The sequence below is a fragment of the Lepisma saccharinum genome, chromosome 19 (assembly GCF_977018435.1).
Source record: "Lepisma saccharinum chromosome 19, izLepSacc3.1, whole genome shotgun sequence".
NCBI lineage: Eukaryota > Metazoa > Arthropoda > Insecta > Zygentoma > Lepismatidae > Lepisma > Lepisma saccharinum.
This window is the reverse complement of record NC_139247.1, coordinates 6350343-6366738: the sequence shown is the minus strand read 5'-3', so window position 1 is coordinate 6366738 and position 16396 is coordinate 6350343.

The following is a 16396-nucleotide window of genomic DNA, read 5'->3' as shown; positions in this document are numbered from 1 at the left end:
CCTGTAATTGTCAGACCTGCCGTTACCCAAGAAATTGTTGCATACATCTTTGAAGGCAAGACAAGCTGCCTTCTCAGTATCTGTCAGCAACTCTTCAAAGGTTATGTCATTCAAGTCACGAATCTGAGGCCCAATGAAAATGCCTTCTTTAATTTTTGCAGTACTAATCGCAGGAAATTTGGATAGTAGAAAGCCCCTGCCATCTTTATCCATTGCTTTCACAAAATTCTTGATGAAGAACAATTTCAGATGGAGCGGTGGTAACAGTACACTCTCTTTGTCAACAAGGAGTTAATGCGACACATTTTGTTCTCCCGGATTGAAGCTTTCTCTCGAAGGCCACTGTTGCACTACATAATGATCTTTCCTTGCCCTACTGTCCCAGTGACACAAGAAACAGCAATATTTTGTGTAACCAGTCTGCATTCCCAGCACAAGCCCCAGAACTTTGAGATCACCACAGATTTTCCATTTGTGGTTCGAATGGCCAATATACTTCAGAAGTAGTCTCATGTTCTCGTAGGTTTCTCTTTTACGGAATGCGCCACTGGTATAGAAGGTTTCTCGTTTCCGTTATGCAAGGGAGTTTTTGAGGAATCTCTGAATAGGCGCCATTCTTCCACATTGTGAATCATTCCAAATTCTGTCATTACAATATACCAGACTCTATGCCATTGAGGAAAAAGTGGAAAGACCAAGCTGTCGTTTACGGAATGATATACTAGTGTTTGGTTGTAGCAGGGTTTTTTCTTGAAGAAGAGACCCAAGTAATTCTGCTTGCCTTTTTGAAAGATTAAGTCTCTTACAAGATCGTTCAATTCTGCCTGTGACAATGGCTGTGGTTGGGGCTGTGATGTAGATGGCGTGTAATCAAGATCTTCGTGATCTATTGGTTTGTCACTACCATCATCTGTTTCATCTTCCAGTGTCCATTTCGCTGGTGGTTTTGGAACTAGGATAGAATCAGAATACGGAACTGGGCACATTGCAGATTCCAAATTTGGATATGAAACTGTGTGTTTTGATTTACTTGAGATGTCAGTTACTTTCGTTAAACAAAAGTAGCAATCTGCTTATGTGGCTGTAGGTTCCCTCCACAACTGTGGTACGGCAAATGGCATAGATGGGTGGGTTCCATGCAACCAGCCTTTCAAATAGCGGGAGCAACGTGAGCAACAACAGTTCTGTGGTGTCCTATACTTACCCTCATCTACCTTTGATTCAGAATACAACTCGAATGCCTTTTTGACGAGCGGGGAAATGGAATGTCTTTGGGACTTCGTTGTAAACTCACCACACACATAACAGAAAATGTTTGGTGAATTAACTCACTTTCTAGACCGCTGAACACAAGAAACACGTGAACACGCACAAATAGTATTCTTCACGTTAGGGGTTTTGCACGACACACACTGCAGGAACAGTGACTGCGTGATCCCACTAGCAACTGACTGATGCAAATAACTGCAACTCCACTATACCTCAACCAAGTGACTAAAAAAAATGACTACCTATCCCTTCCCTCTCCACCTCCTCCTCTATGCACTGTCGGGCCCTAGTAACAGGCTGTGCTGATAGGAGCCACGACAACAATAACATGCAGTCGTGCGCTGATAAAATTGCGTTTCCAGATAAAAGTTTAGGTGATAGCGAAAAACGATTTTTACTATCGTCATCAGGTGACTGAACTCCATAGGAATCACATGTTTTTGTTCAGCGGCAATTTCATGCTCGCACAGTGTTATTAATGCTTCAGACTTCCTCCTGGAAGGGGAATGGCCATATTACTTTAAAATATTTTTTACAAACCTTCAAGCATGTAATACAATGTAATACTTAACAAACAAATCGAAAAAAAAATTAACTACAACTCAAGGCAATTTTAGATTTCCAATTTTATCATAAACACCAGTAGAGGTATATAACAATGTAAATTCACTGTAGTGTAAAAAATAGCAGAAACTCTTGACCACATGCATGATTTCTTGACTGGTAGACATTATGCATGTGTTTCATCTACAATCTGGATTGACCTGCTAAATGTATGTGTGTATTCTTTAATTGCTGATGTGTATGAAGCTTAGATTGGTGTTCATTTGCTTTCATTGTTAGGTTAGGCAGGTCAGGTTTAGGGCTATTAGCATTAAAAATTACTTCTGTAAATACTTACCAACACCTGATCATGTAATTTCTGGTCTTGAGCACTTTATGCTATTCTCTCTACCTGGTGACGCACCCATTTTTAATTTAAAATAACTTCTTAGGAGTAGGTTCAACAACACTGCCAATGAATGCAATAAAATAAGATAAAATACAATGTCATGGTATGATTCAGGTAATTACTTTTGCTGGTGCATATACACATATGCTGTTCCTCAGCACCAAATATAAATGACAGGAAATATAAATGGTGTTCACGTTGATGTTTTATTACTGAATGTACCATATATTATCGGTAACCAATGGAATATTAATACGAGATTCATATTTTATCCTGAAAGGAAAAATGTACATGTTAAGTGTAAAATTAGTGTTTTATCCATGCTAGTACAGGATTCCGGTACTGTTTATTATTGGTAGCCTGGATGTCAAGTCTTCCTCATATATGCCTACTCCAACTTTTCAATTTTATGATGAACCAAATGTAACTTATTGGCACTTTTAGCACATCATTATGTTAGCTCACATTAAATAACATTTTTAAATCTTTATTTCAGTGAATATCAAAGCAGTCAGATCAAGAGGAAAGTACATAGTTAGACACCCAGTTGCAGGTGTTGCTCAAATGTAAGTAGAAATATTCTATCTAGTCAATACAGTAACAATTATGTGAATTTTTAAGAAGTTTGCTGTCCATTTCATTTTAATCTTTTTCTGGCTGCCTCATAAGGGAGTTTGGTATTCTTTTTCGGAGTGAATATTTTCACCAGGTGGTGAGGCTAGCTTTTTTAGCTACTTTCACCACATATTAAACTGCATGTGCATGTTCTGCAACCTGACCTGGCCTGCTACACGGATGTGTGTATTCTTTAGTTGTTGATGTGTGTGAAGCTTACGTTGGTGTGCATTTATTTTCGTGCAGGAGACAAGTACTTCTTTTCTACACATCACGTAGTTGAAAATGCACCGCAAGGTGTTCTGGTGTAGACTGGTACTGCTAATATGTCACATAAGTACGAAGGGGTATTACCTTCCTAAATGCTGTCATTGTTAGGTTAGGCAGGTCAGGTTTAGGGAAGTTAGCATTAAAATTACTTCGGTTCGTTAAATACTTTCCAACACCTGATCATGTAATTTCTGGTCTTCAGCATTTTCTGCTATTCTCACTACCTTGTGACTAGTAGTCACACCCATTTTTAATTTAATATAACTTCTTAGCAGTACATTCAGCAATACTGCTAATGTATATAATAAAATAAGATAAAAGACAATGTTATGATTCAGGTAATAATTTTGCTACCAAAAATAGCCCTACGTGCTGTCCTCAGCACCTGGTGAAAATAGCCCTACATGCTATTCTCACCACCTGGTGAAAATAGTCACAGCCATAATTTTTTGTCATGATTTTCCAGTTCAAATTAGTGGAATGGTCATCCATCCATCTGTAGTCGCGTGCATGGAAACATTTGTACAATTTTCTATACCATAATGACATAGAATAGGAGCGGGATATTTGAAAAGGTTGATGCACATTTAGTATGTTTTGTATATGTGGAATACTTGAAATTAAATCTTTGGAAGTTAACCTAATATTTGTGACAGTGTTTTGCCTGAGCTAGATAATTTCTTACATAATTGAAATAATTTAACTTAAATGTATGTTGGGTCTCCCCGATGGTGTAGTGTTAAGAGCCCGTATCAGCGTCGCTCGGAAAAAGCACCGGACAGATGTAATTTATTCTTCCTAGTCTTACCAATATTGATTCCATTTCCCCCTTCGAAGGCAAATCCATTGCATTGAGACTTTGCTGGAGGGAGGGGTTGCTCTGTCGAAAGAAGCAGACCACCAGGTTCCCTGTCCGCTACTCTCCCCCCACTCATGCAGGTCACTCTGACCATAACAGACCTTTTTTTTTCCAGCCCCCACTTTTATAATTCCGACAGGTTTCCTGTGACAAGACAAAACTTTTTCCGAGTGTCTGAAAGAAGAAAACCACACATTGACGAACATCGCAATACAACTGAAAGCCAAGGACTATTTAGGGGAGGCGGGGTATCCAGGGAGTCTGAATCTTCCACGAGAGACTTACGAAGTACTAAAATTAAATAATGTAAATATGCTTGTTTTGTTTAGCATCTGTCGTATAATCGAGAGACGTTTATTTCCGTCAAACATATTCTAAGGGAAGGATTGCATTGGGGTCAAACAACTTTGGATGACTGTATCAAATAAGATTTATGCACACCACTACTTAAGTAATATGATTAAATATTAAATTAAGAGCTTTTTATTTCGTCAAATGGATCTAACATCCTTTTTCGTTATTCAATAAATATTCAATTCTTTATCTGTTTCAAAATCACCTTGCCAGGGAAGTTGTTTTTTTTACAAATTGAAGCGATCTGAACTATTCATGAGCTAGATAATGAATATGTGCGGTTATATTCCTATTCATATGCCGTCTTTTTCCCATTCATGTAATAACAATATTAATTAATATTTTAATTATTAATTTAATATTACAGTTATTTTAATTTGTTTTTATTATTAGAAGAAGGTTCCAACATCATAGGCGTGCGCAGATCCTCTGATAAGGGGGGAGGGGCAAAAGCCTTGAAAATTCAGTCAGATCGGGAAAGAAAAACCTCATTTTATCTCATTCTTTTAGTTTTTTGCATTGATGTGATATATATATATATATATATATATATATATATATATATATATATATATATATATATATATATATATATATATATATATATATATATATATATATATGTGTGTGTGTGTTCGCGCGCGCGTGTTATTTAAATACATTACGTAATCTATTCATCCGCCCCTTAACAAACCAACAGCAAAAATTATATAGATTGTCTCTGAAATGTGAGCGCTCGTTTTCCTCCAAACCAAACTGTTATAGCAGCAACTGTCTGAATTACTTATTTGTTCTTACTTTCTCTCTAGTAATTTACAATGTATTGGAGAAAAGAAACTGCGAGCGAAGCGAGCAAGAAAATTTTTCGTTCCAAATTTTTGAAAGTTGAAAACAGTATTGATTTAATAGGGCGCAAAAAATTTCATGGGACGGCATGGCATTCTCTTTTACAATTTTTCTCAATCAGATTGTTCGGCGCCCAGGGCCAACTCCCGCTACTTCCTAGCTACGGCTCGGAAGTTGACAAGACTGCAAGAAAAGCAGGTACCGCGAGCGAAGCGAGAAAGAAAATTTTACGAAATGTATTTTTATTTGTATAAAATTTAAAGTCGAGGGGACAATTGTCCCTCTGTAACCCCGTGCAAGTGATCCTGACCGTCTGGAAGAAATAATGCAAGATGGACGTGAAAACTAATTCCGTCTTGAGTATCCTTTTGTCCTGCTACTAGTATAGATTCTGCTAGTCTTGCTTTTTTTTACTTCAATGTATGCCCCCCCCCCTATAATTGATTTCCGTCCAAGGTTGGAAAAAGGCATAAGGCAATGCCCCCCTGTCCCCTTGTGGTTGCGCCATTTCCTTTTAGAGTATAATATTGTTTAATAACAGCGACAATATTGCTCTCCACTAAATTTCTAGGTGAAAGTATAATAATATAGGGGCATGGAACGTCTGGAAGGGGGCCAAGGATGACCACACCTCGAAAACGAAGGTCAAACTAAAAGTATATATTTCACAAGTATAATTATATTTCAGTCATAGTAATTTACATTAATTATTATGTAATGGGGACTAGGAATGCGATAATTTCAAATTCAAGTGGTGTTTTTAGAGGGGACAGCACTAGTATCGGGGTAATATGCCCCATGAAAAAAATACCTTTCTTGTCCCTTTGTGGAAAAATCTGCGAACGTCCGTGATTAGGGAGCTTTCCCTCCACTCTTCGCCCGTGCGCACGCCTATGACCAACATATATGGAATAGTTTATAACATCGAGTAGCAGGATATCTCTCCTGTATGGTGCTGTAAACTAGGGAAATAATGACGATGTTTTGTAGTAGTGCATAGCTGCATACAGTGCTATTCAGCCTGTTGCGACACATGTGCAGAACAGGCGGAAGACATTCTTTTGTGTTTTCTGCAGTTGGTGGATTATCCTAGGTGAGATGATTTTGATGTTCTTTCTTTTCTTAACGTAATAAAAACGTGTCTTACAACCTAAGGCGTCGTGCTTTGTGCTCCGCCTGAGGATGAATTATATGATGAAACTGATGAACGGACACTCACAAAGAGCATCCATGCCGGGATTCGAACTCCCGGATGTGCTAACCACTCCATCACGGAGGCCAGTGCTAATGCACATGAATATCACTTCAAGTTAGCCATTTGGAATCATTGGGAAAGTCGTGTAGTTAATAAAATGTGTACTTTTAGCATTTTTGATACAATTAAAACTATTTACAGCCAATGCATATTACTCATATTGAACCGGAACGACGAATTTGTGAATTTACTACAGGACTTTTCAAACATCCGCAGATAAGGCTAATAAAGTTTCTTGTTCATATCTATCATAGTTATCCTGAAATACACGTATGTCAGTTTTCACGCAGCTTACTAGTTTCCAGATATGCTTGATTCTGTTAACTGTACACTCCTATTATTCATAGTTGCGAACTATCTCTCCGGATCCGAGCATGCATGTGAAAAAGAACTGAATCACTCCGCTCCGGAGGGCTCCTTTAGTACCACCGCGACCTAGCTCCGAAACCCTGCCTGCTGTCAATCGTATAATTGTCAGCGATGTTCTCTCCATCCTTTCATCCTTGGGTTCGAGTCCTCGTTGAGCCTGCATTTTTCACTGAAAATTCTACGTAAGTTATGGTTGTAGCGAAATCCGGATTGTCTACGAAATGGGGAGATTACCTCCAAAATCCGGATTCTCTCATTTTTCCATCGGATTCCCGAATAGTAAAAAAAAAAATCTGGATTTGGCCATCCCTACTTCACACGTCTTGCGCGAACACTGACCTGCTGATGTGTAAGTGGAATTATCAGTGTGATAATTCTTAGTAATTCAGACTTCATAACATTCTGGTAGAAAAATGTGCAGAACAAATTCTCGAGTTAGTAACCTCAAAGTTGTCTTTTCTACAGCATTTGCTCTTTTTTTTAACTTCGGACGGAAATGCATGGTAAAAAAATCAGAATTTTCAGTTTTCATGAGATAATTTGGAAATGTGTTTACAGGACAATAATACATCATCATCACTGGCACTGAGATATGGATCTCATACAAAAATAATTTAAATACACGAATACAAGAACAGGGGAAGAACACAGAAACGAGCACTGCCGGATCTACAAGCCGCAAGACCCCGCAGTGCGGGGGTGGGGGCAGAGACAAGTAAGTCTCTAGAAGGCCCTCAGTGATTGACATAGTATAGGGTTCGTATATGCGTATTTAAAAACTAAACTTAATTACTCAGGGGTTCAGAAACGAATACAAGATATACAGGTAACGGCAGTGGCGACGAGGGGGACAATCGGCCCCCACTTTTCGCCACTTTTGTCCCCGCACTATGCTAAACCGTACAGTATCTACAATGGGAAATATACTGTTCCCCCTCCCCCCCGGTTTTGGAACCAAATCGCCGCCACTGGGTAAAGGTAAAGTTAAAGTTCCCTGTGCATATACAGGGTGGGAAGTAACCTTTTGCTAGGAGTCTGCAGGAAAACTGTGTTAACATGGAGTCATTTGAAGTGTGGTGTGTTAAAGTAGGCTTTTTTCTGTGTTTCAAGAATAAATTCCAAGATTGCGATCGTGTTTGGTCATTGTGAATTGAGGACATTGCTGATGATGAACACTATCAGGATGTCGGTCATCAAGGAGGGAGGTCAAAGCTTGAATGGGGAGTATTTCAGGGAAGAAATCTTGACTGCCAAGTTTATTCCGTCCCTCAAGGATCCCAACAATACCCTGAACGCAACGGAGATCTGCTTCCTTCACGACAAAGCACCTTGCTTCAAGGCAAATGCTACCCAAGACCACCTTCGGCGATGTGGCATTGACGTCTTCAGCAGTTCTGAATGACCGGGTGCATCACCGGACCTGAATGCAGCGGAGCACTTTGGGGCTATTCTGAAGGACGCAGTTGAATACTTGATGATAGTGGAACGTGGACCGGACAGCTATTCCCGGGCAACACTCCTTGCACATCTGGAACAAGTCCTCCGTGACATGGAATGGAATACGGAATGTTTGCGAATCTTCTGAGCTCCTACCCTGATCGTCTTCGTGCTGAGCGAGAAGCAAACGGCGGACATACTAATTTTGTTTTTGTAACCACAATTGTCGTAGTAAACATTTGGTATTACCATAATTTCTTAATTGTTGTTACTTTTTACTGTGGACCCCTAGCAAAAGGTTATTTCACACCCTGTAGCACCGTGCCATGACGTCCACTTGGAACACACCAATGTATTTATATATGAGTTGTTGAGGGACTTTTGAATCACCCTCTAGGCTCTTAGATGTGACTTTGTCAACATGAGATCAAGAACTTCACACACACACACATGCATTATAATATACACACAGACACACAAACACACACATATATTATACAGGGTGACTGGTAATTAGATGTATTCCCTGAAAGGGGTTAAAGTAGAGACAATTTGCAATAAATTTGACCATATGATACCCCGTCCGAAAATTAGTAGTTTTCGAGATAATCGAATTTTAATTGTTTTTTTAAAAAATGACAATTTTCCACATAAATAGATGAATTCAGAAAAAACTGCTCATTGTATGGAACTTATTTCAGCGTTTTCTGATAGCTAACAAATAAGTGGTTCGTTGAAAATTAAGGTTTTCCCAAATAACAATCACATGTAAGTACCGGGTGGGTCTAAACTTACAAGTGATGATAAAAAAATTCACTCTTAGTTTACTTGGCAACGTATTAATAACAAAAATGGTATGACACGAAGCGTACAAATTACTTAAATTACTTCCTTGTGACATCTGCTATCCAACAAGGTACAAATGTTGCTAACATTCACATTTGTGTACAAGAAATAACACTTCATTCATCTTCATGTGAATGGAATCAATGAACAATACAATTAAAGAACATTACACGTCTTGCTCAAAGTGGGCACCTCCGTTACGAATGCAGGCACGCAGGTTTTTAAGGACATTTGTTCTCTTAACTCTTGATGTGATGGTGTCTTTGATGTGTTGACCAGCTGTTAAGATCCTCTCCCTGAGCTCTTCTTGCGAGTTTACCGGTGTCTTGTCATGTGGCTCCAAATGTAAAAGTCGCAAGGCTTCAAATCGATAGGGGGGTCGAGCTGGGCAGTCATCATGCTGATAAATCATGTCACGTCTTGTAGCTAGAGGCACATCCTCCAAACAACATTGCCATTACGTTCCTCAAAAAATGTTCATAAGTGATGCCATTTAAGATTTAGGGCAGGAAAAATGGCTCGATCAAATGATTGTTGATTACCCCCATCCATACTTCTGCGTGGGCGTGCGACAGTGGCTGGATAAAAATTACCGAAAGAAATGGATTGGCCGAGGCGGCCCGATTACCTGGCCGGCTAGATCCCCCGATTTGAAGCCTTGCGACTTTTACATTTGGAGCCACATGACAAGACACCGGTAAACTCGCAAGAAGAGCTCAGGGAGAGGATCTTAACAGCTGGTCATCACATCAAGGACACCATCACATCAAGGGTTACGAGACCAAATGTCCGTAAAAACCTGCGTGCCTGCATTCGTAACGGAGGTGCCCACTTTGAGCAAGACGTGTAATGTTCTTTAATTGTTTTGTTCATTGATTCTATACACATGAAGATGAATGAAGTATTATTTCTTGTACACAAATGTGAATGTTAGCAACATTTGTACCTTGTTGGATAGCAGATGTCACAAGGAAGTAATTTAAGTAATTTGTACGCTTCGTGTCATACCATTTTTGTTATTAATACGTTGCCAAGTAAACTAAGAGTGAATTTTTTTATCATCACTTGTAAGTTTAGACCCACCCGGTACTTACATGTGATTGTTATTTGGGAAAAACTTAATTTTCAACGAACCACTTATTTGTTAGCTATCAGAAAACGCTGAAATATGTTCCATACAATTAACAGTTTTTTCTGAATTCATCTATTTATGTGGAAAATTGTCATTTTTTAAAAAAACAATTGAAATTCGATTATCTCGAAAACTACTAATTTTCGGACGGGGTATCATATGGTTAAATTTATTGCAAATTGTCTCTACTTTAACCCCTTTCAGTGAATACATCTAATTACCAGTCACCCTGTTTATAGAGCGTAGAGGGTATGTTTGTGTTTATGTTTGTGTGTGGTAGGTTGGTAGAGGGGAGCCTTTGGTCCGTTGTTGATCCATGCAGATCTGCAGCTGCTACCTCCAACCACGATTTTACGTACAACACGTTGTAATAATCTTGCGATCTTATAAAAGCAGGAAATGTACTTGAACATTGCAATGGCCTTGCCCTAAGGGAAGTTTTATAATGTAAAATATTACGTAAGATAGCTTCTACTTCTTTAATTTTCGATCGCAAGGCGTCTACCGTACTATAAAAATCTGGAGGCTACAGGGAGCTTATATCTGTTGTGGGGGTTTCATCCCCCTAACCTCCTTGTAGCGCCGTCCCTGGCTGTATGTATTTCGTCCAATGAGTACAAGCTAGCAAAACTGTGAATTTCAACAAGTTTGTAGATAATTCTGCAGCTGTTCGTAAAAACAGACGTATTTTATTAGTTTCTTGCTGTGGTTCATTTTCCCATTTCAGCAAAAAAGTATTCACACTCTTTGCATACGGTGAGTAAATGAGGGGAAGGGAGAAGTTGCCCCTTAATAGTCTCACTTAGAAATTTAGTGCAGAGGAATCTAATAACCGTTCTTAAACAACATTATGCTTTTATAGAAATAAAAGTAAATACTATTTTCAAACCTACGAAAGTTCCAAGCAACTACGTAAGGAAAGGGTAGTGAATTACTTCCTATGTAATTGGACTCTCCCACTAGCAAATTTCTTATTAACACCTCCACATATTTCATTCTTTAGTTGTATTATCTGTATGTGTCTGCAGAATAAATTGTCCATATATTGCACATGAATAAATTATGTGTAGTTCTTTTGAATTTGCGGTACTAAACCACGTTTATACGTACATTAGTCTCTGAACGACAGAGATGAAAAATAAAGCGCCAGCAGAGAACAATGGTGCCACTGAAGTTGAAATTCATCTAATAAAGTGATTTTAGGTGGGTCGGGACACACACGACCGTGTTTTGTTCCCACCAATGTTATAAAAACAGTGAGATGGAATGAGGGCTTTATTTCGTCAGCTGAACTCTTATCAAGGCCCATGCTCCCCATAATCGGAGGATCTGAGCACGCCTAAAATTCCTTATACAGAAATAGTGTTATTTGTCGTTTATCCAGAAAGTTGATTGATTTGCTTTATTTTACTTCGCTTTTTGTGCCACTTTTGGCCAATTTGCGAAGATGGGGATGAGTGATGATATGATGAAATTGATGAATGGACACACAAACATCCGTGGCCAAGCCGGAAATCGAACCCGGGACCCCTGGCGTCGTGCTAACTACTCCCCCACGGTGGCCTGCCCCAGAAAGTTGAAAGTGAATGAAATTTTTATGGCGTGTTTTGTATGGTCATTATCAATAGTAACTATGCCATATTATTCCACTAAATAATTTCTTTGGAAAAGAAAAAACAACATATAATTAATGTATTTTATTTTACATAAGACCTATGCCTAAAAGTATTTTTGTATATGATGACACAGAACTATCTTATGTTGTGATTTCTTTGGGTCTGACTGTAATATATATATATGTAATTGGTGATAAAATAACACAGTGAAGTATTAAGTAAATATATTTTATCCCCCTACTTACAAATCATGAAAGGAGACAAATTCTAAATTAAATTGAACGGACGTTCAAAATGTTTAAAAATAGCACTATTTCCATAACAGATCATCAAGTATTTTTTACCATTGACCCTCAGAAATATCTCAAACTGACAATGAACGTTCATTGAACTTATTTATGATCGACAGCTAAAAAGTCATTCATTTGCGTGGCTGGTTGATAATACACCACCAGATAGAAGTTACACAATATTTACCTAAAAACTTTGGGTAAAGTCACCTTCCCCCTAAAAAAATCCCTTTCGTGTTCTCACAAAAAAAAGTTATAATTTGGCACAATTTTTCTTTTGCAGGCAAACCTTTTGTAAAGGTGTACTTCAGTCTGTGCAACCAGCCCTTCCCATTTGTGAACAATATACTGGGGAAATCCCCCGTCCTTCACTGTTGTCATTGCACTACAACCCCATCGTGATTTAGTATTAGGATATCGCGTAGTGAATAACTGTTTACAAGCATCGCCCAAACCATAGATTCTCCCCTAAAACCTTTCCCTGCCTTCTTCTTTCTTTTCCTAGCTCTCAGCATGCGGTTTTCTTGGAAGACTGGCCGATTGTGAAAGAAAAAAGGGACGGCGGAGGAGTGGGGGAGGGGGGTGAGCGCGAGCGGTACAGAAGGGGAAACCGCTAGCGCGACCAGCTTAGAAAAGTCGAAGTTAAAATTTACATACATTGCTCTGTACGTCGACAAACTACAGACATTCTAAAGAAAATTATGTAAGATCAGTTTCATTTCTTTGCTGTAGAAGAATAGTTGAAGCTTTCTTGCGCTTTAAAATGTTGATTTAAGTTATTACATACAATTGGCGAGCAAGTGAACTTTACGAAATTGAGATAAGGAAAACTACGTAATAAATAATATATTTAAAAAAAGGCTGCGCGACATAACTAACTTCATATTTGATCTTTAACTCAGTAAAATTTAAATGCCACACACTTGACTGTTCGAGCACAGAACGTCGACGCAAGAACCTATTTTTTAGGTATCGTCACCAGCGGTGATACCGTATCATGCCCAAGGCATGACTCGAATCCGGGACCCCGGGCGCCATAGTCCGATAGCCTAATCATTTCATAAAAAGGGCCCGAGTATGAAAGAAGCTGGAAAGAGATTCTTTCAAGCAAATGCCACCTGCGATCTTCAGCGGATGTAAAAATCCGCTGATACGAATTCTTCGGAATCGCAGGAAAGATACTGCAAACACAGCTTTACGCTGAAAGCACCGTTATTGAGAGACGCGTCCTCTCAACGGCCGAAGTTCGAATTTCGTTTAAATAGCTCGGGAGAATATTTCTCGCCCCAGTCGGTATCTGAAATCTATCGCGTGCACAGTTAGTGCCTCGGAATTATACAAGTTGTTGAACTAAGAAAGTTATGGCGTGAATAGTTGTTACCGAACGTTACAAAAGGAGTTACAGCGAGGAGTAGTACAATATCGGAAAGGAGTTTTATTTCAGGAGAGTTTCATCAACGAACCAGCGAGTCGATCGTCACTTCCAGATCTACAGGTAACGAACGTTCCTCTATCCTTGTCTTTCATTCTCTCACACCCTTGCCAGACCAGTCAATTATAGTGTTTAAAGTTAATCGTGAGTGTTCTTATTTCACGGGGCTAGCCCCCTTGCTTGGTTAAGTGTAGACGTAGCTTTTCAGAGTTATACCCCCTCTTACGATACACCTCTCGCAGCCAAATAACTTCGAATATCAGGCTTCACATAGCCTATCTACGATCCCTTAATTTAAAAACAATCGGGGTGATTGTACGTGGTGGAGGTTGCTCGGCTTTTTTTTTTCATACATTTCCCCTCGCGAAATGCATGTCCAATTTTTCGTGGTTATTTTTGCCCCCTGAGCTTTAACACGTTCACTCCGTTTACGAACTAACTTAACCTTCTATTCTTTTTTCCGCTACCCTTTAACTTTCCATTTTTATTTACATTTTTGCGTCTTTTTTTAACCCCCCCCCCCCCCCTGTGTTTTTATTGTCTTTCAACACGCGTTAATTTTGACGACACGATCCCCTAGCGAAGTGTCGCCACCTGTTCGAAGCCCGCTTTAAACGCGTAATAGCGCCCGAACGCTCCCCGCTGCAACTCCTAGTCCTTTGGTTCGCGCCCCCAGCCCGTCCGTAATGGCTTTTTCCTGTTTTATGAACCCCCTTATGCTCGAAGGCCTCCAGTTCAATGGAACGGCCGGGGAGGATGTCACGCGCTTTCTTGACCGCGTAGATAGCTTTGCAACGCTTAATGAATGGGATTCCGGAAAAAAGTTGCGAATGGTTTGTGCTTTTCTGGCAGGTTCAGCGCTTCGTTGGTTCGAAGGTTGGAAAGCTGTACAGGTAGACGAAGCAGTGACCTACGATTATTTTAAGACCCAGTTGCTCGACGAGTTTACAGATTCGGCCGATAAATTGCAGCTGAAAGAGAAAATCAAATGTCGCCTCCACACGGACGTCGAATCTGTCACGGAGTATATTCGCGACAAGCAACAAATGTTGCACCGCCTCGATCCCAACATGCCCACGGCCAAAGTTATCAAACACTTGACCAGGGGCCTCCAACCGGAACTTATGCGCGAGACGTACAGGCGAGAATACGCTTCCGTCCCGGACTTTTTACGGGATTTAAAAGAAGTCGAGAAGCTTCAGTTCCTTATAAGAAAACGTAAGGCTCAGGAGCTTTTGTCCGACGCTAATAAAGATTCCCTGCTGCGCCAGATGGGCGACCTTACCGCACAGAGTCCCAGGAATCTCGCGTTTCAAGACACCGCGGCGCCGGCTCAGGATCTCCCACGGACCGGTGAAACGCCGGACCTTGAACAGAAAGTCGCAGCCCTTGAAGCTGAGCTTGACTCGCTCAAGCATAACTACGAAGGGAACTCGAACCCGAGACCTCCGTCTAATGAGACCGGTCTCGCAGAACAGTTAAAGAACTTGTCTCGGAGGATCGATGCACTTTCCAGTGCTTCTCCCAGCCAGCAGCCGCCTGATGTAAGGAGGCGCGATGATTTTTATCGCGCCCCCCATAACTCCCGCGCCCAGTCCTCTAAAGGTTCTTTTTATAGCCAAGGCCAGTATCGCCCGCAGTTCAACGATTGTAACAGGTCTTCCCGACATGAACAAAGCCAGCAGTGGCCGGGCGAAAATTCACGTTTCCAGCCCCCACGTTTTCAATCCCCATCGCCGCGAGTGGAGCAAGGGGAACGCCGAGACGGAATTCCGTGTTCTAGAGGTTCTTACCCCCATCGCACAGCCGATGCTTGCCAGGCCAGGGACAATAATTTAAAACGGCCACTAGCGACCGGGGGAAGAGACGTGCCAACGCCTCCAGTTGTTAACTGTCTATCCGTTCAGATGTTCCCAAACGCAGAGTTGGTATCTATTAGCGTATTGCAGGCAGGTAAACCGTATAATTTCATTCTTGATACGGGTTCTATGATTTCGGTAATTGGTGCCAAGGACGTTCCAGAAAGTGCACCACGTTTTCAGATTCCCACTCTCATACAGGGTGTGACAAGCACACCCCTTGTGGTAAAGGAGATCGCGCTTTTAACGTTTTCCGTAGATGGCTTTACATTCCGCCACCCCTTTCGCGTTCTTCCGAAGTTTGAACAGGGTGCAATTCTGGGGAACGACTTTTTAAGTAATCAGCAGGCTACTTTGGACTTCCGCACAAGTCGTCTCACCCTATATCGTTTTGGATCTCCAGTCAAATCTACTCTTAGGGCCACTACCCACAGGGCGTTCGACGTGTCTATCAAGCTCGCGCACATGATAAAGGCTAATCTCACTCCCGAATTTGTCGCGGCGAGGAAGATAATAGTGAAACCTCGCTCTCACCTTTATATTCCCGTGCGCTTGGTGAATGGTATTGCCGATTTCGACACGTTATTGGAACCTGACGTGCCCTTTCAACAGAAATCTGGTTTATTAATACCCCGGGTTATTTTAAATGCCCAGACCAACCTTCTCTGGATTAGCAATCCATTGACGCACAAGATTACCATTCCCAAAGGCCAGCGTCTTGGTTCGGCTGACGCGTGGGAAATCCCGGTCGCCCCGGCCGACCCGACCGGGAACAGTGCACGTGACACCGCTGGAATATTTCCCACCCCGGCTCAGGTGCATGTCACGACAGAAACTGAAGATGCAAGTAACGCATCTCCGGTTGACAAGCAGTTCGACATAAATCCCGACCTTACGCCCGTACAAAAACAACAATTGTTGCAGCTCTTGAATAAATATTCCCACGTTTTTTCTTGGTCCGAAACTGACGTTGGTCGAGCTACAAATTACGTACA